The 25,114-nt window shown below is 46.0% G+C and overlaps 1 protein-coding gene across 10 annotated transcripts in view; it reads left to right on the top strand.

Moving 5' to 3' along the window:
• The window catches only part of LOC129639703 (uncharacterized), a 320,986-nt gene that overhangs the window by 3,915 nt on the left and 291,957 nt on the right, over nt 1-25,114 (top strand). For all 10 annotated transcript variants that reach the window (XR_008708554.1, XR_008708557.1, XR_008708560.1 and 7 more), the window contains exon 2: nt 11,545-11,625. The gene's annotated coding sequence lies outside the window, so the exon portion shown is untranslated. The remainder of the gene's footprint in view (nt 1-11,544; nt 11,626-25,114) is intronic.

Below are 25,114 nucleotides of genomic sequence, written 5' to 3'. Positions count from 1 at the left end.
CGCTGAGAGACAGAGACAGAGAAGCTGGCCTGGGAGGTGTGATGGCATTTGTTGGGCCTGGGGAGGCAACTGTGATCTTCCCATACCACACCCACCCTTTTCTCTTTGTCTTCTTAAATGAGTTGAAACTGAATTTCTAAATCTTGCAAGCAGAACAGTTCTTCATAATATAAGTGCCTTTTCCGTTGCACCTGTTTTCTGTCTGTTAGAAATATGCTAGAAGAACTGACCACTTGAAGTAAAACTCAGTGACTCTATTCTAAATGGAAATATTTGTTTTCAAACTGTATATGAATTCCATATGTAATATATATTTGACATATATGAGTGTGTGTATATATATGTGTGTGTGTGTGTATATATATATATATAGGCTTCCCAGGTGATGCTGGTGGTAAAGAATGGTAAAGAATTTGCCTGCTGATGCAGGAGACGCATGAGATGCAGGTTTGATCCCTGGGTCAGGAAGATCCCCTGGAGGAGGGCATGGCAACCCACTCCAGTATTCTTGTCTGGAGAATCTCCATGAACAGAGGAGCCTTATGGGCTAAGGTCCATAGGGTCGCAGAGTGGGATACAACTGGACCAATGGTAGCACTCAGGCATGCACACATATATGCAAATGTATGTATTTAATGTGTGTGTGTGTATATATATATATGTGTGTGTAGTTTAAAACTAGGGGATACATCTGGAAAATTGGATACATCTGAAAATATATAGTACAGATCCTAGCATAGCCTAGAAACTAAACATCAAGCTTTTTTCCATTAGAGAAGCATTTTTTAAATGTAACCTTTATGTATAAACTTTGTTTTAATTACACAGGTGAAGGGTTCCAAATATACACTGAACTGAGAAATCAAAAATGGAAAGGTTTTTTTCCCAGGTGTTTCTATTATTTATACTACTCGCGATTGATATTCTGCATAAGTGTGAGATGGGCCAGATAAGCTTTCAAAATTTTCATACTTAAAAAATATCTTTTTATACCAAAGGAGTTTAGATCTTTGGTAGCTAGGTGTTGGTGATTGGGGGTGATGGTGGGAGAGGGATACTAAATGCAGGACAGAGTCCTAAATATTTTTATAAGCCCAATAAAAGAAAATCTGTATTCTCTGCCCTGTTTTTTATTTTTATTTTTTGATTGTTGTTGCTACACAACGCTGCCCTTGACCTGACTGTGATCCACAGTTTGTACGGATGTTTGCAAATAGGCCTTCTTGTTCCTGCATGTGGAGGATCTTACAGTGGGGGGAATTATTGGGGAAATTATATCAGTGTCAGGAAAGTGAGGTTGCTGAGTAATACACAGAATGTCATCTTTGGTGACTTCTGTTTCATCAGATTCACCAAAATGCCACTCTGTTTTAATTTGGACTGCAGGATCTGATCATTACTGACGCTGTTATCAAAAGAAATACCGTTAATTGCCAAAACATCGACTTATCTAATCACCTCATTTCAAATGGAGAAAATAAGAATTCTGGTTTATTTCGTTTTAGCCTGTACTCCTGTTTGCTGGAATTCTATTATTGATAATTATTATGCCTAGTGACTGCCCATCCCGTGTCAGTCCTTTGTACACAAGGTCTCTTGTAACTTGTACACCAGTAATGACAAGTGGGACAATAAAGGAGAATTTAGAGCTAAAATGGTTTTCCTACATCCACACGGACGCAGAGATTATCAACCCCAGTCTCCCTAATTCCAAAGCCTGTGCACAGATGCTACTTCCCTACACTGGCTCAAAAATGAGAAATATTCTCAATAATGAGATATTTAAATATGTGTGTTTCTCATTATGCATCCAGGATTGCGCTTTTCGGCCATTATGAGTATCAGAACCTTGTTATCCCTCCAGTCCTTTCCTTGGTCTGAATTTGTATATGGTCTTCACATTTAGTTATTCATAATTTTACTAAAAAATAGTAAAGTAACCCAAGCGTTAGTCACTCAATCTCGTCCAACTCATTGCGACCCCATGCACTGTAGCCCACCAGGCTCCTCTGTCCATGGGATTCTCCAGGCAAGAATACGGGAGTGGGTTGCCGTTTCTTGCTCCAGGGGATCTTCCCGACCCAGGGATCGAACCCACATCTCCTGCATTACAAGTGATTTCTTTACTGTCTGAACCATCAGGGAAGCCCCCCAAAATAGTAAAAGGGTTTAATAAATAAGATGCAGGAGTTTATTTAAAACGTGTAGGAAATGTGCTTGCATCTGGAAAAGAAAAAAGGCAAGAGTAGCAATTAATTAAAGCAACCCTTCCTGCATTTATCAGTTACGGCGGTAACTCTTTCTGATGACTGCTTTTCTTGGAAGTTGTGTCATAAAGTTGGTTGTTGTAATGAGAACAAAGTTTGCATTAAGAACAGTGTTATAAAAGGGGGTCACGTCATTGGCCAGGGTCCTACCTCCAGATATACCATGTATCTAATCAGTTGTCTTTATGCCTTTCATCACTCTTTAAATAAACTTATTTAGTGTCTAATATAAGACAAAGACTGGGGTAGGCATTCGAAAATTAAAAAAAAAAATCTTGATGGATAAACTGTCCATTTTTAGCTCGCTGTCTTTTCTTGCTGGAATGTAGTTTCACATTTGTCTGTTGTATTACGTTCTACTTATCCTTCTGTCTCAGGGTGCCCTTTGGGATTAAATTCAAACAACTTCCGTCAATATTAACCCCACTCTTCTGCTTGCTACCAGGCCTGGGGCACTGTGACAGCATTTATCACCCCTTATTTTGGTGAGAGATGTGTTTCGCCTCCACCTTCTGTGTTCAGAGTTGATTAGGAGCGGGGACTGTCTCGTCCGGACTGGTTGCTGCCACCTTCTAGGAGGTAGTTAACACATAATACCTGTTTAGAAGAGTTATGAATCTTTAGGTTGTGTGTTTGATACCATCTTTAGTTGGTGTATCTGACTGGCTGAGGCAGAGAGAAAATTCTGCTTCAAGTATCTTCACGTTTCAAGTTTCTTCAAACTTCGAGGCAGTTTAGCTAGAAAAATGGTACCAATGAACCTGTGTGCAGGGTAGAAACAGACACGGACGCAGAGAACGGATCTGTGGACCCAGTGGAGATGCAGAGGGTGGAATGCACTGAGAGATCAGCACTGACATAGCTACAGTGATATGTGTAACACGGACAGCTAGTGGGGAACTGCTGGATAGCACAGGGAGCTCAGCTCGGTGCTCTGTGATGACCCAGAGGGCGGGATGCGGGGAGGAGAGGGAGGTCTCACAGGGAGGGGTCATATGTATGCATACGGCTGATTTCTCTTGTGGCTCAGCTGGTAAAGAATCCTCCTGCAGTGCGGGATCCCTGGGTTGGGAAGATCCCCTGGAGAAGGCAAAGGCCACCCATTCCAGGATTCTGGCCTGGAGAATCCCATGGGTTGTATAGTCCATGGGGTCCGCAAAGAGTCAGACACGACTGAGCGACTTTCACTTTTGGAGAAGGCAATGGCACCCCACTCCAGTACTCTTGCCTGGAAAATCCCATGGACGCAGGAGCCTGGTAGGCTCCAGTCCATGGGGTCGCGAAGAGTCGGGTATGACTGAGCGATGTCACTCTCTCACTCAGTCACTCAGTGGCTGATTCACGTTGTATAGCAATAACTCACAACACCAGAAATCAATCATCCTCCGATGAAAAGACAAGTATCAGAAGGGTTAGCGGTGGGATCAAGCATAGAGGTGGCGGGATCGGGCATCTAGTCAGGATCCCAAGGCCACCCTTGTGCCTTTTCCAGTTTTTTTCTCATCTGGGTTTCCGCCTGCAGTCAGGACCTCCCCCAGGAGGCTGCTGGCAGCCTCTCAGCACATTGGTGGAAAAGTTCTTTCACTGCCAACCTCTCAGGTTCAGGAAGGGAACTCCTGCTGGTTGTGTTTCCTTCACATGCGTGTCCCTGAACAGTCCGTGTGAGCAGCCTGTCATGACACAATGACATGGGCCCGTGATGGGGTGAGCGCGTGCTCCAGAGGATGGGTGTGCAGTAAGGGAAAGCATCGCCAAGTCCGGATGGACGTAATTGCTCAGGCCTTCCTGGGGAAAAGATCTGGCAGTCTCAGCCACGGTTGCCTCTGCAGTAGGAATATTTGTTGAGTTAAAGAAGCCAGCATTCAGCTGTCATCTCTATATAACAGCTTTCCCGGGGGTGCCTTGGTAAAGAATCCGCCTGCCATGCGGGAGAGGCAGGTTCCATTCCTGGGTTGGGAAGATCCCCTGGAGGAGGGCACGGCAACCCACTCCAGTATTCTTGCCTGGAGAATCCCATGGACAGAGGAGCCTGGCAGGCTGCAGTCCATGGGGTCACAGAGAGGCGGACACTCCTGAGCGGCTGAAGCCGTCTCTGAGACAGGACCTCCTCTCCTGTGAACATGCTGCTGCTAAGTCGCTTCAGTCGTGTCCGACTCTGTGCGACCCCAGAGACGGCAGCCCACCAGGCTCCCCCGTCCCTGGGATTCTCCAGGCAAGAACACTGGAGTGGGTTGCCATTTCCTTCTGGCCCATGAATCAGAACACACACATTCGACCCCAGTCCCACTTAGTACTGGCCCTTCATGCATCTCCATGGAGCCCAGGCTCTATGGAGAATCGAGCTGGGGAAAAGAATGGTCTAAATTAGAAGAAATGAGCTCAATGCTGTGCTGCAAGAAAGTAAAAATTCTTACACTCATCAGAGGTACCCAGAATAGTGAAGGGCAGACAAGGGCAATTGAAACATGGTGTGACCGAAAAACCCAGAAGACAAAAGCCCAACCATCTCATTATAGTCTGAGATATGAGCGTCTGATATGGCCTTCCCAGGTGTTTCAGCGGTAAAGAACCTGCCTGCCAGTGCAGGAGACACAAGAGACTTGGGTTTGATCCCTGGGTTAGGAAGATCCCCTGAAGGAGGAAATGGTATCACACTTCAGTATTCTTGCCTGGGAAATCCCATGGACAGGGGAGCCTGGCGGGCTACAGTCCATGGGGTTCCAGAAGTGTCGGACGCAATCTAGTGACTGAGCAAGAATGCAATCTCTGTGTAAAACAGGCACACAGTCCTTTAGATATACAAAGATTTACAATACATATTCATCTGGTGAGTGTTTCCTCAAAACAAATAACACTTAAAAGTGATGTTTGGTGCATTGAAAAGTTTGTTACGATTTTAGATATGTTTGGATGAGCAGTGCATGCTGTTTGGCATAAATGTTGTTTAGCGTTAAGTCAAGAATAGTTTTGTCTTTTTTTTTTTTTTTTTGCATTATCTGGGCAATTTGGGATATTAGAAATGGTACAAGACTATTGCTGATGAAATCGGTATAAATGGATGCAAGTCTTTCCTTGTGAAATCTCCCTGTAGGAAGCTGTGATTCTATCGGTGTGCTATCAATCATTTCATCCTGTACATAGGGGCAGAGAAGTAGATGCTAAATAAATGTTTGTTTTTGACAAAGAAGTAGATGCTAAATAAATGTTTGCTTTTGACATCAGTGAAAATACTGGCAATGCCCTTCTCCCAGGAACATTTTGTAGAGTGGGGAGTGATCCCAAATGTCTCCCCGTCATCCCTCACTTCAGAGCAATTGGGAAAGAGTATAGTCCACACTTAGTCAGTGTCCACCAACGTTTTTCATATTTTATTTTAAAGCCATAACAAACATAAACTTTCAAAAACATCTTTTGCAACATCTGCACAGAATTTCTAAGACAAAAGTGACGTAATATTAAAAACTATACAGATGCATCCCCTATATGGAATGCTACAAATTAAACACGCAGAATGGGCCAGAAGTCTGAAGTGCAGGTCAAAGTGAAATTTTGAAAGGACCCAGGCTGACATGGAAAAGGCAGCTATAATTTCTGAATCTTCTGTCGGGACTTGAATTCTCAGGAGACTGGTAGCAGAGCCGTTGTGATGGCATTATGGAGCCATATTTGTTGAATCGTATAGACTGATTCCATTTTTTCCTGAGGGAAGAAGAAATCCCCAGGTCTGATCAACAGTCCTAGATCCCAATAGACAGGTAGATTTATAATATGAAATTCATTCTCAGGCTTCCCTGGTGGCTCAGCTGGTGAAGAGTCCGCCTGCAATGCGGGAGACCTGGGTTCCATCCCTGGGTAGGGAAGATCCCCTGGAGGAGGAAATGGCAGCCCATTCCAGTACTCTTGCCTGGAAAATCCCATGGACGGAGGAGCCTGGTGGGCTGCAGTCCATGGGGGTCACAAAGTGTCAGACTAAAGAGGCGACTTAGCAGCAGCAGCCAGTATGAGAGGCTTCTCCTGCAGCAAACCATTAAGCACGGAAGTTCTCGAGACTAAGACTCGGAGATGTCCTTTCTTCCTGTGGAGGAAGGAGGCTCAGGATGTGATTTAGAGCAAGTCCCTGCCAGAGCACAGGGAGGAAGCCTCTCCCACGCACGGGCACAGTTGAGAGGGAGAGGAGAGATTGCTGAGATAGAAGCGTCACCTGCTCACCCCGGTTCTGCTTGCAGCTCGGGAGGGGCCTTGCAGACAATACAGACCACATCCATTTCCCCAGGCTCAGCCTTGGGGCCTGGGACACCCTCCTGCAGTGTAGGGTGTACGCCCCTCCAGCTTCACTCTTCTGGTTTGGTTAGTCTGTGATGGAGCCTGGACGTCAAAACTATCATCAGGAAGAAACAGACAGCTCCCAGGTGAGTCCAAAGTGTGGTCAAGGCTGACGACCACTGTTCCTGGCAGGGGAATCTTAAGGTGTAGCCAAGGATGAGGACGAACGTTCTTTGAGAAGTTCTCGACGTGGCCACTAGGGCGGTGGTGGTGGTTGAGTCGCTCAGCCGTGTCCGACTCTTTTGAGACCCCCTCTCCCCCCGGACTGTAGCCCACTAGGATCCTCTGTCCATGGGATTCTCCAGGCAGGAATACTGGAGTGGGTTGCCATTAGGTTCCCAACCCAGGGATCGAACCCCAGTCTCTTGTATTGGATTGACAGTCGAATTCTTTGCTGATGAACCACCAGGGAAGCCAGGCCACAAGGTTACGAGAACCCATAATGCAGGCTTGGGAGAGGGAGGTGCCTAAATAGAAAGCCAGGGCTAAATAAGCCTCAGCTTCATCATCAGGTTTCCCTGGCGGCCCAGTTGGTAAAAAAATCTGCCCACAGTGCAGGAGACCTGGGTCCGATCCCTGGGTCGGAAAGAGCCTCTGGAGAAGGGAAACAGTTACCCACTCCAGTAATCTGGCCTGGAGAATCCCATGGACTACTGTCCGTGAGGTCTCAAAGAATCAGGCATGACTGAGCGTCTTTCACTTTTCACTGTCACTTTTTATCATCAGAAGATCTAGAAGATTCTGCACAGCTTCTTGACCAGTCCTAGAAATGCTGGGACAGTAAGAGCCAGCCAGAGGTGAGTGGGGCTTACCAGCAGTCCCCAACCTTTCTGGCATCAGGAACCGGTTTTGTGGAAGACAGTTTTTCCACGGGCTGGGGGCGCAAGTGGATGCTTTCCGGTTGATTCAAGCACATTAATGTGCACTTTATTTCTTTATTATGACATCAGCTCCACCTCAGATCATCAGGCATTAGGCTCCAGAGGTTGGGGACCCCGACTTAGATTGCTCTGCTTAGTCACTCAGTTGTGTCCGATTCTTTGCAACTCCCGGGACTGCAACCCACCAGGCTCCTCTGTCCATGGGATTCTCCAGGCAAGAATACTGGACTGGGTTGCCATGCCCTCCTCCAGGGCATCTTTCCTACCCAGGGATTGAACCCACGTCTCCTGCATTACAGATGGATTCTTTACTGTCTGAGCCACCAGGGAAGCCCCAGAATACTGGAGTGGGTAGCCTATCCCTTCTCCAGGGATCGTCCCCATCCAGGAATCGAACCGGCGTCTCCTGCATTGCAGGCGGATTCTTTACCAGCTGAGCCACCAGGAAAGCTCTTTACTAACTGTAGAGTACTGGTGAATTAAGTTCTGTTCTGCATAAGACTCAAATGGCTGTGGAGTGTGTTACTTGTTTAGACTGATACTATGTTTATTCTTACCTAAAATGTCCACTTAGTTTTTAGATAGCTGTGACTTTGTTGAGTCCACTGTTTGAACCATGTTTTTAGTGAAGAAAACTTAATTTTTAAAATAAGATAATTTCTATATTAAGAAGTGTAGTTCTCTATTAATGAGTTCTCATAATTAGAACTATTGTAATGTAACAGAGGAGCCTGGCGGGCTACAGTCCAGGGGGTTACAAAGAGTCAAACACAACTGAGCAACTAAACAGCAGCAGCAAACTTGAAGGTCGTGAAAGCAGGCTTTTGAACTATATTTGTGGATTTGTGGCTGGACAAACACACACTTGAGTTCAGTCCAGTCGCTCAGTCGTGTCCGACTCTGTGCGACCCCATGGACTGCAGCACGCCAGGCCTCCCTGTCCATCATCAATTCCCAGAACTTTCTCAAACTCACATCCTTTGAGTCGATGATGCCATCCAACCATCCCATCCTCTGTCGTCCCCTTCTCCTCCCACCTTCAGTCTTTCCCAGCATCAGGGGCATTGCAGTGAGTCAGCTCTTCGCATCAGGTGGCCAAAGTATTGGAGCTTCAGCTTCAACATCAGTCCGTCCAATGAATATTCAGGACTGATTTCCTTTAGGATTGTCTAGTTTGATCTCCTTGCAGTCCAAGGGACTCTCCAGAGTCTTCTCCAACACCACAGTTCAAAAGCATCAATTTTTCGGCGCTCATCTGTTTCAAGATAGCATCATCATTTCACAAAAGAAGTGTGAGTTATTTGTATTCCTGTAAGAGTTTACATTTTAAGAAATAAAATATTTTTCTTCTAAAAAACACATTCTTCATGGAGTATTTAGAGAAAACAGATAGAAATTTAGAGAAACAAAATATTGACTACCCATGTAAAATTAACATGTGATAAATATACCATACACTCATAGGTAAATGGAATGTATAATTTACTTTATAGAGATTTCCATCTCACACTTGGTACAAAACATTATATAAAAAGCCATCAATATGAGATCATCTAACCTAATAACTTCCTGGCGGCTCAGTGGTAAAGAGTCAGCCTGGCAATGCAGGAGACGTAGATTGAATCGCTGGGTCGGGAAGGTCCCCTGGAGAAGGAAATGGCAACCCACGCCAGTATTCTTGGCTGGAGAATCCTGTGGACAGACAGAGAAGCCTAGTGGGGTACCGTTCATGGGGTCTCAAAGAGTCAACACAAGTGAGCGACTAACACTTTCAACCTAAAAGCTACCGGTAACTTGATTGATCATACAGTCAGTGACCTAATAGTAAGTGTATATAAGACTCCCTTTTGCATATCTCACTTTCAGACATCGTATCAATCATCTAGACTCGTGAACATCATATCAACATGTAATAGTGTCCACTGTGAATGATGTGAAGAGGAGAAAGATTATATTAGATATGGACGTTTAATTATTTGCTAGGCTTTTTCACCACCTAAATGAGGTCTTCCCGCCGGCTTTTACAACCATGCTGTCTGAATCTGTGTCTTAATAAACTTATAAATTACGACTTGCCATGGGTGTCAGTGCGAGAAGAACTAAATACGGGAAGATCAAGGCTGTCTATTAAGTAATATGGTAAAGGTTTTTAATACACCCATCAGAGCTCATACTTTCAAGTAAGTGTTTTATTCAACAGAGTCCTGTTAAGAGGTGATTAACTGTCTCCTTCATCTATGAATGTATTTATTCAGCAGTGACGCCTGTGAGTGCTCTGGGTTTGACATTTTCCCAGGCTCATGGGTGTAATAATGAATGAGGCAGGTAGGCTAGAGTCTCATGAGGAAGAAAGATGGCACCCAGCCATTGCAAGACAGGGGTGTAAGCCTTAAGTCGGCACTGATGATGTGAAATCCTACCCAACCTAGTCCCTGGCATCAGGTCACTTGTTAAAACAACATGACACTTCGGAGAAGGAAATGGCAACCCACTTCAGTATTCTTGCCTGGAGAATCCCATGGACAGAGGAGCCTGGCGGGCTACAGTCCATGGGGTTACATGCATGAGGGTGGAGGGAGATCGGTTGGTAGCAATAAACTAGTAGAACTAAAAAAAAAAAAAGACTCCTAAGCTGAATCCAGGCCAGTGGAATTCCAGAGTATGAGTAAAAGAGTTTAAAAGTTCACTGATTATCATTAGTTCCATTTGCAGCAGCGTGGGTACTCCTAGAGATTGTCACACTGAGTGAAGTCAGTCAGAAAGAGAAAGAGAAATAGCATATAATATTGCTTATACGTGGGATCTAAAAAGAAATGATACAGATGAACTGGCTGTTTACAAAACAGAAACAGACACACACTTAAAGAATGAACGTATGGTTGCGTGTGTGCAGCGGGGGCTTGGGGGTAAGGATGGGGGAAGGGACAGTTAGGGAGTCTGGGATGGACATGGACACACTGCTGTATTTAACATGGAGAACCAGCAAGGACCTGCTGGACAGCACAGGGAACTCTGCTCAATACTCTGTAATAACCTTATGGTCACCAGGGAGAAGGATTGGGGAAGGGGCAGTTAGGGAGTTTGGGATGGACACGGACACACTGCTGTATTTGACATGGAGAACCAGCAAGGACCTGCTGGGCAGCACAGGGAACTCTGCTCAATATTATGTAACAACCTAAATGGGAAAAGAATTTGAAACACAACAGATACATGTGTATGCAGAACTGAATCAGTTTGCTGTAAACCTAAAACTATTGTTAATCAAGTATGTGGTCATTTCGTGATGCATATAAGTCAAATTATGTTCTCCATCTGAAACTTACACAGTGCTGTACACTAATCATGTCTCAGTAATGCTGGGAGAAAAAGTCCATTATCAGAACTGTATCATAAGTCACTGTAAAAGCAGGGTGCTCTTGGAATCATCTTCAAAAGTCTAGGGTGTTTTCTTGACTGTTCCTTAGAGGGACAAATGATAAATATTTCATATAAATCGGATTCTTTTCATACGAGTACTGCTAGTTCAGAACAGTGTTAGAGTCATACTTAAACCTTCTGTTTTGTTGTTTTATTTATTCTTTTTGGCTGTGCTGGGTCTTGGCTGGCTTTTGCGTGGGCTTTCTCTGGCTGTGGCTAGCGGGCTCCTCTGTTTGCGGGCTCCTCTGTTTGCAGGCTCCTCATCGCAGTGGCTTCTCTTGGCGCGAAGCACGGGCTTTCGGCTCACAGGCTTCAGTGGTCGTGACCCCTGGGCTTCGCTGCTCCGCGGCACGTGCAATCTTCCCAGACCAGGAATCGAGCCCGTGTGGCCTGCATCGGCAGGCAGAGTCCCAACCACTGCACCGCCAGGGAAGTCCCCATGCTTCACCTTCTAAAAGCTCTGGGGTTTGGTAGAGGGAACGGCATACAGTAGGCGCTCAGTGACTCTTTGCTGCTAACTGACTGCACGAGAGGTCTGACAAAATGATTGACGTACAGCTGGAAAGTTGTGTTTCTGGCCTTTTTTTGCAGACAGGCCCGAGTGCTGAGCCGGGTTTGCCAGTGGTGTTTCTCATTCATTGTGTCATTTCCAGGCACTCTTCAGAGAGGAGAGACCCTCTTGGACAAGAGAGGCAGGCTGCCAAAGCCCACTGAAGGTGCTTCTGATATTCAGGGTGAGTACTCAGCCAGGACCGTACATATTCGGATTTTAAAATTCAGATGCATTTAAGTCCCATCAGTGGGATGTAAAGTAACTCCGTTCACATGTACACGGATATGTTTACACACAGACACCCACTCAGAGTGAGAGTTTGATGGCTGTGGCTTAAGGTTAAGTCAGCATTTGTTTTTCTTCACTCGTGCCGACTGTTTGGTTCAAATCCAGGAAGTGGCACATGTAGCTGTGTGACCTTGGGAAGCTTACTTAACCTCTCTGTTTTTCAGTTCCTTACGTTATACATTATGGATAACATAATGTAATTAACGCCTACGTTATAGAATGTGTGTGAGGCTACGTGAGTTAATATGTATAAGGAGCCTAGAATTCTGCTTGTCACATAGGCAGAACCGTTTCGCTGTTGAATTGTTATTATTTTCCACCATAACAATATTAACATTAGAAATATTTAATTTACCAATCAATACATTGTTAATATGTATAAGAAGATATTATTATGCTTAAACTTTTAAATATTTCTGAATCCAGACAAGTTAATATATACAAAGAGTGTAGACTACCCTTTGTCACATCGTAACTATTTTATTGTTGTTATCCTTAACTATAATAATGTTATATATAATGAACCCTTAGATTACTGGATCCCACCACCATTTTCATGGTTTTGATTATTTTTCATGTTTTCAGTATGTAGAAAAACCTGAATTATCAAAATGAGAGTGAAATTAAATGGTTACTTTGGAAATGCAGTAATTTAGAATACCTTTCCTCTCTAGATGAAAAATGTGTCCTCAAGAAATCCAATTCCTTGGAACTGAGTATATTTTAAAATTCTAACTCATTTTCCTTGCAATTTATAGATCAGGCATTATTAAAATATTCATATCTTTGAGCTAATGTGGCATAACAAATTTAATTTGCACAACAAAGATGACATGAATAGAACATGATCTATAATCACTTTTTTTCAGCCTCACGCTGTAGGCACTTCACTAGAAAGAGGAACAAGTCAGACATATTTTGTGACTCTATAAATCCTTCCAAATAAACTTAGAAAGTGATGCAGTAATACAGTTTGAAACAACATTTTTGTATGGTTTTCATGGTGTCTCAGTTGAGTAAGGTACCACCAGCTGTCCTTGACAGGGTTGTTTGACATGTATGGGGGTGTTTTGTGTTCTTTTTCACTGAGGAGTCTCTACTAAGCAATATAATCTGGTATTGTGATGGAGGGATGGAGGAGAAATGGGGGGAGGAACCACAGGCTGCAATGCCGGTCCAAGGGCAGCTCCAGGGCAGACATGACCAGACCCTTGTCCTGATGAGCCTGGTCTGCCTCTGGCTGGGGACTTCCCTCAAAGACTGGGGCCTCCCGAAACCCGGGAGCAGACCCCGGGGCTGCCGCTGGAGGCCGGTAGCCCAGTGTACTCCTCACTGCCCAGGACAGGACACAGGGTCTTCCTCGAAGGCAGATGTGAGCTGCGCATCTGAGGCCTCTCTCCCCTGGGTTCTGAATCCAGCTGAGCATCTGTCTCGAGTCTGGTCGTTTGCTCTTTGTACCAGACACGTCCAGGGTTCAACACGGACACACGTCTGGGGTGTCCGCTTTCACAGAGCATCTTCTCTGAGGATGACTCACGTTGCCTTCTCGTTTTTTGGGAGCGTGTGTGAGAGGCGGGTAAAGATTAGCTCAGGGGGGTTTACAGTGATTAATCTTGTCCCTCTGAAGGGGTCTGCCTGTGGCACTGAACGTTATTATTAGTTCTGGTGGGGGAAGGAGGGGGAGGGAAGGAGGGGGAGGGAAGGAGGGGGAGGGGAGGAGGGGGAGGGAAGGAGGGGGAGGGGGAATTATAGCAGTAAAAGCAGGCGGGGCAGGGAGTAACAGAAGGAGTAACAGTAACAACGGCAACAATAATAACGTTGTTACTCTTTTTTGGACCCGCTGCTGAGCTTTGCCATGTGAAATGTTACCCAATACTTGGACCACAGCTGCAGAGCAAGTATCTGTGTTATTTTAATTTTAGAGATGATACATGCAGAGGTTGAGTAACTCGCCCCAGCTTATCAAGCCAGGGAATGACAGATGTGAAATCCAGACCCATGTGGTAGGGATCCCCAGGCGTGTGCTCCTAACCTCCACGTTTCTAATCAAGACGTGGGCGCGATTACTCCACATGCTCTTTGTGTTAGACGCCTGGTGCCCCTGTGCGTCATCTCTGAAACCCCAATATCCTCACCCATAGAAAGTCAATAATCATAATACCCAACCTGACTTTCTCATAGAGTTAATGCAAAGGAAAAAAGGTAATGTTGAAAAAGTGTTTTTGTAAAGGGAAAAGGTTTTGTGAAGTGTAAACTCTTTGTAAATACATGTTGGTTATTACTGTACTGTTGGTTATTGTACTGGTGTGAAATTTTTTGTGTTCTGGAAAGGAGAGTAGTTTGCAGTTGACCGTAACAAGGGTGAGAGAGCTTCATGCTCAGGAATTAGGATCCCAGAGTTGTGAGAGCTGGAAGGTCTTCGGAGGGTGTCCAGGTCAGTGGTTCTCGGTTCCGTTGCCTATTTATGTCGCCTGGGGGACCTTTTAAAAATCGATGCTCAAGATTCATTCCAGTTTCAGAAATCTCATTTAACTGGTCTGGAGTAGAACTTAGACATCTCAGTATACACATACACATATGTGTTTGTACACGTAAATGTGTGTATTCCCATGTAGTATCGGTATATGCTTGTGTGTGTGTGCGCACGGAAACACTTGTGTGTGTTCACCTGCGATGATTCTAGTGTGCAGTTGGGGGCAAGAATGGCTGAACAGAACTCACAACCTTCTTTCTAATAATCATGGTTCAGTTCAGTTGCTCAGTCATGTCCAGCTCTCTGCGACCCCACGGACTGCAGCACACCGGGCCTCCCTGTCCATCACCAGCTCCCAGAGCTTACTCAAACTCACATCCATTGAGGCGGTGATGCCATCCAGCCATCTCATCAATAATCATGGTAGCCTCTTGTTTACCCAGAATGGTTACACCCAACACCCCCTGCCCAGGTCCCAGCTGATAAGCCCACCCCCTTCCCCTCTCAGGTGTCCTGGTTTGGATGATAAATTATGCCATCCTCTGGTGGCTCAGATGGTAAAGAATCTGCCTGCCAATACAGGAGATGTGGGTTCAGTCCCTGGGTCGGGAAGATCCCCTCCTGGAGAAGGGAATGGCAACCCACTCCAGGGTTCTCCTGGAGAATCCCGTGGACAGAGGAGCCTGGCGGGCCACAATCTGTGGGGTTGCAAAGAGCCAGAGGTGACTGAGCAGCTGAATGCACTGCTGAGGAGGAATTAAGACTTTCGGGGGCTATTTTCCTTCCAAAGGGAATTGAGTAGAATGCCCCCCCTTGGGCTTTCAAGGGTTGCTTTGCAGTCATGTTCAACACCATATGAGTAAGCATAATGCTTCTTGAGAGGCTTAAGATGAGAGAATTTCTCTTTTGGTAAAATCTTCTTTTAAAATTTATTTTATTATTTGGCTGCACCGTGCAGGGCATGTGGGATCTTAGTTCCCTGACCAGGGATTGAACCTGTATCCCCTGCATTGAGAATCTTACCCACTGGACTCCTAGGGAAGTCCCCAAGCTGAGAGAATTTCTTACTTTTGCTGTGATAGTGAAAATTCTTTAAAATAGAACTACACTGTGTTTCCATGTGGCCCACCTAAGTTTTACGGTACTGAAGTCTCCCATCTCCTCTGATTCATGTATGTAGGAAACACGTCATCACTGTTTCAGTTCCTGAAAGTGCCTTCTCGTGAATGCTAGCAATTGTTACTTAGGGAATTAAATTTTGAAAACAGATCAACAGCTTTACCAACTGTGTCAGGTCTACTTCTCTGAGTATCATGCAGGGCAGTGTGGACCCTGCTGGGTATGACATGCCTGATGACAACATTTATGAGACCTTTTTCCAAAAGGAAATTTGACGTTGACCAAGAAATCTGAGTGCTGAAGAATTGATGCTTTTGAACTGTGGTGTTGGAGAAGACTCTTGAGAGTCCCTTGGACAGCGAGGAGATCAAACCAGACAATCCTAAAGGAAATCAACCCTGAATATTCATTGGAAGGACTGATGCTGAAACTGAAGCTCCAGTACTTTGGCCACCTGATGTAAAGAGCTGACTCATTGGAAAAGACCCTGATGCTGGGAAAGATTGAGTGCGGGAGGAGAAGGGGATGACAGAGGATGAGATGGTTGGATGGTATCACCGATTCAATGGACATGAGTTTGGGTAATGGCTCAGAGGTTAAAGTGTCTGCCTCCAATGCGGAAGACCCGGGTTCGATCCCTGGGTTGGGAAGATCCCCTGGAGAAGGAAATGGCAACGTACTCCATTATTCTTGCCTGGAGAATCCCATGGACGGAGGAGCCTGGCGAGCAACAGTCCATGGGGATCACAAAGAGTCGGACATGAACAACAACAACAAAAAAATCTGACCTGTCGTTGAGTCTGACAGGTGTTCTCAGCCAAGGTCACATCTGATTTTGTCATTAAGGTCTGCATAGCCCAGACTATACACACCCCAGAATAACTCAGATACTTCTCGGCCAGTAGGCTGGCTTTTAGGGGATACACAGGAAGTCTGTGTTCAGTACAACTGTGAGTCCATGGACGTGGGCACTTTTTTGGGGGGCTGTACTGGGTCTTATTTACCACACGTGGGATCTTATTTTTTAGTCGCTGCACATGAAACTTTAGTTGTGCCATGTGTGGGACCTGGTTTCCTGACCAGGGATCTGACCCCGGTCCCCTGCATTGGGAATGCAGAGTCTTAGCCACTGGACCACCAGGGAAGTCCTGGCACATTTCTGTAATAATAGTAATCAAGTGTTTCTCCTCACCCTTGGGCGTATCGTCCCTGAACGAGCCAGTCACTAACTGGTGTAGCTCTCGGAAAGTGAAATGTTTCCTTGAAATTGGTCAGAGTGAAATCAAAGACGGAAGATGTTCCCGTCAATCAGCATTGACGCCTTTGCCTCCTTGAGGTTACAGCCAACACCTGCTTCGAATGCTCATCTGTGACAGCTGAGTCTTCACCCCCAAGAGAAGAGAGCTCTGAGCCTTGCCGAGTCCGTTAGATTTACAGTGTGTCTTTCATACATAAAGGTGTCCGTTTCTGAGCATTGCATCACCTATGTGGTCAAACAAAAAGAGCTGTGTATCGAATTGGACTCCCATGCAGGTGGTGCTTTTTGTAATACCAAGCAGCTTCTGGTTTTCCTGTGTGCGTTCAAGGGAACCATAAACCACCTGGCTGAGTTGAGTTGTGCCTATCCATAAAGCACCAGGCGGCCCCAGGACACCAGCTCTGCTTGCTAATCAAAAGCGATATTGTCGACGCGCCGGCTTAATGCAGAGATTGATAAAGGTATGCAGGTGCCGTGGGACTAGGCAAGTCTTATACCCAAGCCAGCTTCTATGCCTCTGCAATTTGCTATATTTGCAGACCACTTTTGGGATTTTTCCCTCCAAGGATAAATCACTACCTTTAATCTCGTTATGGTCTGTACATCACTGAGGTGTTGTGCTCTGTTTATGAATGACACTCTTCCTTTTGGAACTCAAAAGTGGCAGATGATTCAAGACCCACCTGGCAACTTTTGACTTTAGGAAACCACCCCACCCCCCCTACACACACACACACAAACCCAACATGCACTTAACTCCCTGACTTCCAAACCATCAACATCAACAAAAGAAAAAAATGACCAAGAGGAATTTGGAACTATGTTGCAATCCCCTAACCAGACTGTAGAGGGAGCTCTCCCTGGAATTAGCCCTGGGCACTACCTCCGGCAGGGTTGACCATTGCACCTGGCCTTTTTTTTTTTTTTCCAGAGCTCTTTTCTCTGCTTTTCTGCAAAGGAGGGGGCTTTGTATCCATTCTCCTCCCCTGTCCCTTGTAAAGGAAATCTTGCAAATAACCCGTTGCATAGCTTACCAAAAGTGAAGTCACTCAGTCGTGTCCGACTCTTTGTGACCTCATGGACTGTAGCCTACCAGGTTCCTCCATCCATGGGATTTTCAAGGCAACAGTGGGTTGGGTTGCTATTTTGTTCTCCAGGGGATCTTCCCAACCCAGGGATCAAACCCAGCTCTCCTGCATTGTAGGCAGATGCTTTACCATCTGAGCCACCAGGGAAGCTTACCAAAAGCAGTGACTTTTTCATATGACTTGCATCATGATCATTATGTATTTCTGGTTTTCGAAAAACAGGAGCGACTTGAACATGTTAATAACCTTGGACAAGCAGTATGAGTTTTTAACAAGAATATATTGTGCATACGCTGCAGTGAAAGAATTGTTAATTGCCTAGTACGTATCTGAAACGTACATTCAGATGTACATTGCATTCAGTTCAGTTCAGTCCCTCAGTCATGTCCGACTCTTTACCACCCCATGGACTGCAGCATGCCAGGCCTCCCTGTCCTTCACCATCTCCCAGAGTTTACTCAAACTCATGTCCGTCGAGCGAGTGATACCATCCAACCATCTCATCCTCTGTTGTCCCCTTCTCCTCCCGCCTTCAATCTTTCCCAGCATCAGGGTCTTTTCCAGTGAATCAGTTCTTCACATCAGTTGCATTATTTCTATATTTTGGTTCTTCTTTATATTTTTTAATCTTAAAAAAAAAAAGCAAAAAAGATGTATTTTTGGAGTAGGTGGTTCTGACTGTTGCCTGCCAGGCTCCTCTGTCCATGGGATTCTCCAGGCAAGAACACTGGACTGGGTTGCCATTCCCGTCTCCAGGGGATCTTCCCAAACCAGGGAATGAACTCGGGTCTCCCACAATGCAGGCAGACTCTTTACCATCTGAACCACCAGGGAATTCCCAAGGACAACAACAAAAAAAGACTTACTTGGGGAGTAGGTAGTTCTGTTGTCTGGTTCTAATTTACCCAGGGGTCCAGTTGTGGCATTCGAGTTCTGGTTCCCTGAGCAGGGACTGAACCTGGGCCTCCTGCCGTGGGAGTGCAGAGTCTTAGCTACTGGACCTCCAGAGAGCTCCCATTCTGATTCTTAATATTCTTACTCCTTCTCTTTGTCTTCTGTCCATACCCAGCCCTCCCCCCTCGTTTTCCTCTTCCTTCTTCTGCTCGTCTTTTTCATGCGGTGCCTTCTCATGACCTGTGCTCACCTGGTTGTGAGGTTTTTGCCCTATCGTTCATTAACATGCTCCCTACAATAGGGAGCTTTAGGAACTGTAGTTGAATACCTTTTTCTTTGGGCACTAGCGGTAAGGAACCCGCCTGCCAATGCAGGAGACTTAAGAAATGCAGGTTCGATCCCTGGGTCAGGAAGATCCCCTGGAAGAGGGCACGGCAATCCACTCCAGTACTCTTGCCTGGAGAATCCCATGGACGGAGGAGTCTGGCGGGCTACAGTCCACGGGGTCACAAAGAGTCGGACACGACTGAAGCGACTTAGCACGCACGTGCCTTTTTCTTGAGAGAAGCAAACTCAGAGGTAAAAGGAGAGGCCGCTCCTGTTTACAGAGCACCTCCCCGTCTCAGAGAGTGCCCCGGCTGCTTTCTGCTCAGTAGGGCGCTGGGTCTCGTCTCGGCCCTTCAGATGGACAGAGCGGGCCTCCCTTTGCAGGGAGGACTGTCCCAGCATGCCACGCTACGCTCGTCAGACCTGAAGCCTGTGCAGGAGACTTGAACGTGCGCCTAAGATAACGGTTCTCCATTTAGTAGAAACCGGGAGAGTAGTCTGGGGGCCTGGTTGAAGAAATAGAAGCCAAACGTAATCTTCATGGGTGGACATCTCCCCGCAGATCTTTATGTGGGGTTCCTATCAACATGTGACCCACTTCGCCCCCGGCTCTGTTGTGAACTGTTGTGTGCTCAGTCGTGTCCGACTCGGCGAGCCCATGGACTGTAGCCCACCAGGCTCTTCTGTCCAGGGGATTTTCCCAGCAAGGAAACTGGAGTGGGTTATTGCCGCGTCCTTCTCCGGGGGATCTTTGTGATCAGGGTCAAACCCTCATCTCTGTACTGGCAGGTGGATTCTTTACCCCTGGCACCACCTGGGGTCAGGTCGTTTATTCTGCCTCCTTATCCTGTTACTGTTGAGACACTGAGTACTTAATACAAATAACAACAAAAAAAAATCCTTCATAGAGAAAAATACTGCTGACAGGTGGGCAGCGTAACTCACCTTCGTTTCTTTTTCATATCTGTTTGCTTTGGAGCTGACATTTCCACATGAAATACTCTTCTGTCTCAAAGCTGAATACCTCGGCTTCATTTCCTTCTCCAAGACCATGAATTCTTTCCAAGGAAACGCTGTTTTCCGTGGGGCCTTATTTCCACGTCGCCCACTGCTTTGTAATTTACTTACGGTTCTCTTGTTGGATGAGAACACAGGTCTGCCATGTGTCTCCAACTTTGTTTTTCCTGTAAATGGTTTCTCCTCCCCACCCCCCACCTTGTTTAATTTCTATGCCACCAGCGTGCTCTATACGTTTTCACGTGCGTCTCACGGTTCTCCGATTCCCCACATGCACCGTGGTCATCGTGAGACGAACGTTTCTAAATCTGCTTCTCACGTGACGCGTGGTCAGGCACTTGGGGATTCTATGGGATGTCTGACACCGGTGAGCTTGGTTGACACCTCAACACTGGTTTCTGCTCTTTTTCCTGTTTCTGAACACTCGTAAAAAAGCACCGTGTATAGCGTCGTTTATTTTTATTTTTCTCCTTAGGAAGGTTTTCTTTATCGTACAACCCATGTCCTTGTGAGGCAGTTTTTTGGTTTACGTGTTTCCTTACATTTGTTTTGAAAACAAAATTGACGGACTTTTAGAAATGTTTAGTTGGAAAATAAAGCCAACTGGCTCAACAGTTTCTAAACTTCATTGTGATCGAAACAAACTAACAAACAAAAAATGTTTGTATTCATTAAAGAGAACGCTTTTCAAAATGTGGATGGGATGATCTGGATGGAAGCAAAGAGAAAGGAAAGACAGGCATGCTCTTGGTATGGAACGGACATCCCCTGGCATTTGATGAGGGCTGGTGGCTGAGGAAGGACCCAGAGGGAGAGAAGTGAGGTTCCGTGTCCCTGTTGCCACCCTGAGTGACCCCGTTCATGCCGGTTGAGCTGTGTGGCAGGCGTGGGTATTGGTGTCTCGCCTTCAGCTCCAAGGCAGAGAGCTGGGAATAGACTGAGCTGGGCTGAGGATCGAGCTTCATTTTCAAAACGGCCCCATGGAGGTCACCCAGATCACCCAGAGCCTGAATTCTAGTTGTCCAATGCAGGTACCGCGGCTTCAATTCCTCATCATCTTTATGACCGGAGAAGATCAGGGCACGTGTCAGAGGAATGATCTGATGAATGAATGAAGTCTGTATTTTCACGACTTTTTTTGTGTGGATTCTTTGCCATCTTTTTTGGGGGTTCAAGATTCTTAAGTGCAGGACTTTCCTGGCAGTCCAGTGGTTCAGAATCTGCCTGCCAGTGCAGGGGACCCAGATTTGATCCCCAGTCTGTGAAGAGCTCACATGCTGTGGAGCAAAAAAAACCCCGTGCGCCAGAACCTGTGAAGCCCGTGTTCCGAAAATCCGTGCTCCGCCACAAGACAAGCCCCTGCCATCAGAAGCCTGTGCTTCGGAACCAGAGTGACCCCCTCTAGTAGCTCTCTTCAACTAGAGAAAGCCCATGCACAGCCACAAAGACCCGGTACAGCCAAAAATAGAAGGGAATAAAGTCAATGCACGATTGTACTTGGGAAAAAAAAAGATGTTTTAGTGTGATGTTTTACTGTTGTGTCCAAAAGTCCGAGGTGTGTTGTTCCAGCTCACCCACGGAAGGCGGCGTTGCAAATACACTCCGGTGCAAGAGAGACGGGCTGGCCGAAGGCTGTCACGAGAGCCGGCCAGAAGACGTCAGGAGACCGAGATCCGTGTGCTTAAACGCAGCATGAGGCTTCACAGCATGAGGCGCTTCAGACAGGCAGCAGGAATAAGGGCCAGGCTGATGGAACTGGGCTGCAGTCACTTCCGGCACTGGGGCACTGAGACTTGCGAGTCCCTGCTTATAGACTCCGTGATATGATAACAGGTCTTCGTCTCTGTCGGCAAGCACGATGCTAGAATGGAATTTGAACTAAGCTCCTCCGTTTTGTTCCTTTGCCTCCAGGCCCTGGCCCTTCTGTTCAGACAGCACTTTGAAAGAAGGACCCCCAGTCTGGTTTCTCACTCAGACCGTGGTGTGTCCACCCATCCTGCTGGGAGAACATACGATGCGCGGTGGATCCTAAAAGTAGGAAAAGGCAGGCTCCGTCAGCCGGGTGCTTGATGCCCAGATGACACACGCTGGAATCCTGATAACCACCCCTACCCCCACTTCAACTTTCTCTCTTGCCTCATGTGTGTATCTTGTTATTCTAGCATGGTGATATCAGCCTAGATTTTAAAGACCCAGTTAATAGAGGTGTCTCTATAGTTTTGGCTATGGTCTTCCAGTAGGCATGTACGGATATGAGAGCTGGACCGTAAAGAAGGCAGAGCACCGAAGAATCGATGAAGAACTTCAAAGAATCAAACTGTGGTGCTGGAGGAGACTCGAGAGTCCCTTGGACTGCAAGGTGATCAAACTGGTCAGTCTTAAAGGCAGTCAACCCTGAATATTCATTGGAAGGACTGATGCTAAAGCTGAAGCTCCGATACTTTGGCCACTGGATGTGAACAGCCAACTCACTGGAAAAGGCCTTGGTTCTGGGAAAGATTGGAGGCAGAAGGAGAAGAGGGCAACAGAGGATGAGATGGTTGGATGGCATCACCAATTCCACGGACCTGAGTTTGAGCAAAGTCTGCGGGATTGTGAAGGACAGGGAAGCCTAGCATGCTACGGTCTGTGGGCTCACAAAGAGTCGGACACGACCTGGTGACTGAACCAACAACAAAGCAAGGAAGGAGAAATTGGTGAAAGAAACGTGAAAGTGTTGGTCGCTCCGTCGTGTCCAACTCTTGCCATGCAGATCTCCAGGCGAGAAGACTGCAGTAGGTTGCCATGCCCTCCTCCAGGGAATCTTCCTGACCCAGGGATCAAACACGGGTCTCCTGCATCGCATGCAGATTCTTTACCATCTGAGCCACCAGGGAAGACCAGAGAAACTGGTAACCAGTTATAAAAGAGAGTGGAGATAAAATCAAATGCAGAATCATTACATTAAATCTCTTTATTTTTCACATTGTAAGTGAAGTAGCCATCATTTTTAATAGTTCAGATAGACATTTAACGGGCTTCCCTGGTGGCTCAGTGGTAAAGGATCCGTCTGCTACTGCAGGTGACATGGGTACCATCCCTGACCCAGGACGATCCCGCCTGCCACGGGGTATCTAAGCCCGTGTGCCACACCTATTGAACCTGTACTCTTCAACAAGAGAGGCCACCGCAGAGAGAAGTCCACGCGCTGGCTGTCCGCCCCTGGCTCTCCGAAACTAGAGAGAAGCCCACCCAGCAACAAAGACCCGGCACAGCCAAAAATAAATAACATAAATGAATAGCTTTTTTCACGTAGACTTTATGAGCCCGAAAGTTACACAACAGTACTTTCAATGACAGAGGGGATTTGGCTCCATGTATATTTTGCACAAGAAAAATTCTTTACAAATTAAGTTAAAAAAAAAATATATATATATATAATGTGAAAGGGCCTGTGACTTGGAAATGGAAGTCTTGGGTGTGGATGCTGGGTTGACCTTTGAACTGTTGATCCTCAGCAAGTTCACTGTGACACGTGACTTTCAGCCAAACCATCCATGAAGAGGTAGCGGGAGAAGTGAGGCTTCCATGGTGTTAGTTGGGGACCCTCACAGAGAGCTGTTGTGTGTGTGTGTGTGTGTGTGTGAAAGAAAGTAGCCAGCTACAGAGTTCCGTGTGAATTTAGAGACGTCATAAATGTATATAGCCCTTGCTATAAGTTGCAGTACATACACATTTCTCTTTTAGAACTTTATTCATGAGGCATTAATATGAATACTAATAGCGATTCTATGACTCCAATAGTAATTCTCATTCCTTGAGTAGTAAAACTGCGTGTAGTTTTTTTTTCCCCCGTGTATGCCACTTGATGGCAAGACAATAATGTTTAAGGCTTTCATAGGTTTTATAGATGACGGAGATTAGAACTCTTTTAAATAATGATTACGTTTGTCCTTGAATAATAAAAAGCCACTGCAGTCAAATTAGTATTCAGTTGAATTTTTTTCTTAATTCCAATTTTCTGAGCTGTTTCCTAAAGAATAATTGAATATTTGCCACCTTTTTTGAAACCCACAAAATAATATTTAGGGAAGGATTCTGTTTCAGAAGGACATGCAAGGTAAGTACAACTGAATGAGTGTCTATCGAGTGCAGAATATCTAGAAAGTATAATACAGCTGGAGTTTTGATGGATCTCACATTGAGAATATAGTGGAACTTTCTGAGAAGCTAGGTAAAGTTGAGACTTTGCCTACCAACGCAGAGGGTTCGGGTTCAATCCCTGGTTGGGGAGTTAGGATCCCAGATGCTTCGTGGCCAGAAAACCAAAACATAAAACAGAAGCAGTATTGTTACAAATTCAATAAAGGCTTTAAAAGTAGTCCACATCAAAAAAAAAAAAAAATACACACAAGCAGTCTTTATTCCTTGAGGATAGTTTGTGTACATGCTCGGTCACTTCAGTCGTGTCTGACTCAGTGCATCCCCATGGACTGTAGCCCGCCAGGCTCCTCTGTCCCTGGGATTTTCCAGGCAAGAATACTGGAGTGGGTTGCCATGCCCTCCTCCAGGGATCGTCCCGACCCAGGGATGGAACCTGCATCTCCCGTGACTCCTGCATTGCAGGCAGTTTCTTGGCTTGCTGAGACACCAGGGAAGCCTAACCGGAACCTTGGTTAATTACTGATCCACATGATCAGATTTGCCACCCGGCTGATCTCCAAGTTAGTGAATCAGCCAGAAAGCATGTATCCTGCAATTTGCAAGTGGAGCCCATCCCTGGATCAGAGCTGGGCTACCAGTTTTAGAAGATTAAAGCATGTTTCACTCAGGAATGACCTTTAGTTGTGCAGAATTTGTGTTTTATTTTTCATTATTCTTGAGTGTTAAGTCATAAATGTGAGCTAATGACAGAAAATGTGTATAAGATTAACAGGTTAGGTGGATAGTAGACATGAAAATATGATCCTTTCCAGGGGACTTCCCAGGTGGTCTGGTGGTTGGATCTGCCTTCCAATGCAGGGGACGAGGGTTCAATACCTGGTCGGTTAACTAAGATCCCGCAGGGTGCAGGGCAACAGGCCCACGTACTGCAGCTCGAGAAAGCCCGATGCTGCAACGAAGGCCCAGCACAGCCAAAATTGAAGGGAAAAAAAAGGATCAGTTCAGTTCAGTCGTGTCCGATTCTTTTCGACCCCTTGGACGGCAGCACACCAGGCTTCCCTGG

Source organism: Bubalus kerabau, chromosome X, assembly GCF_029407905.1.
Source record: "Bubalus kerabau isolate K-KA32 ecotype Philippines breed swamp buffalo chromosome X, PCC_UOA_SB_1v2, whole genome shotgun sequence".
In the NCBI taxonomy this organism is placed as follows: domain Eukaryota; kingdom Metazoa; phylum Chordata; class Mammalia; order Artiodactyla; family Bovidae; genus Bubalus; species Bubalus kerabau.
The sequence above is the reverse complement of the archived record's forward strand: the minus strand, read 5'-3'. Positions and strand labels throughout refer to the sequence as shown.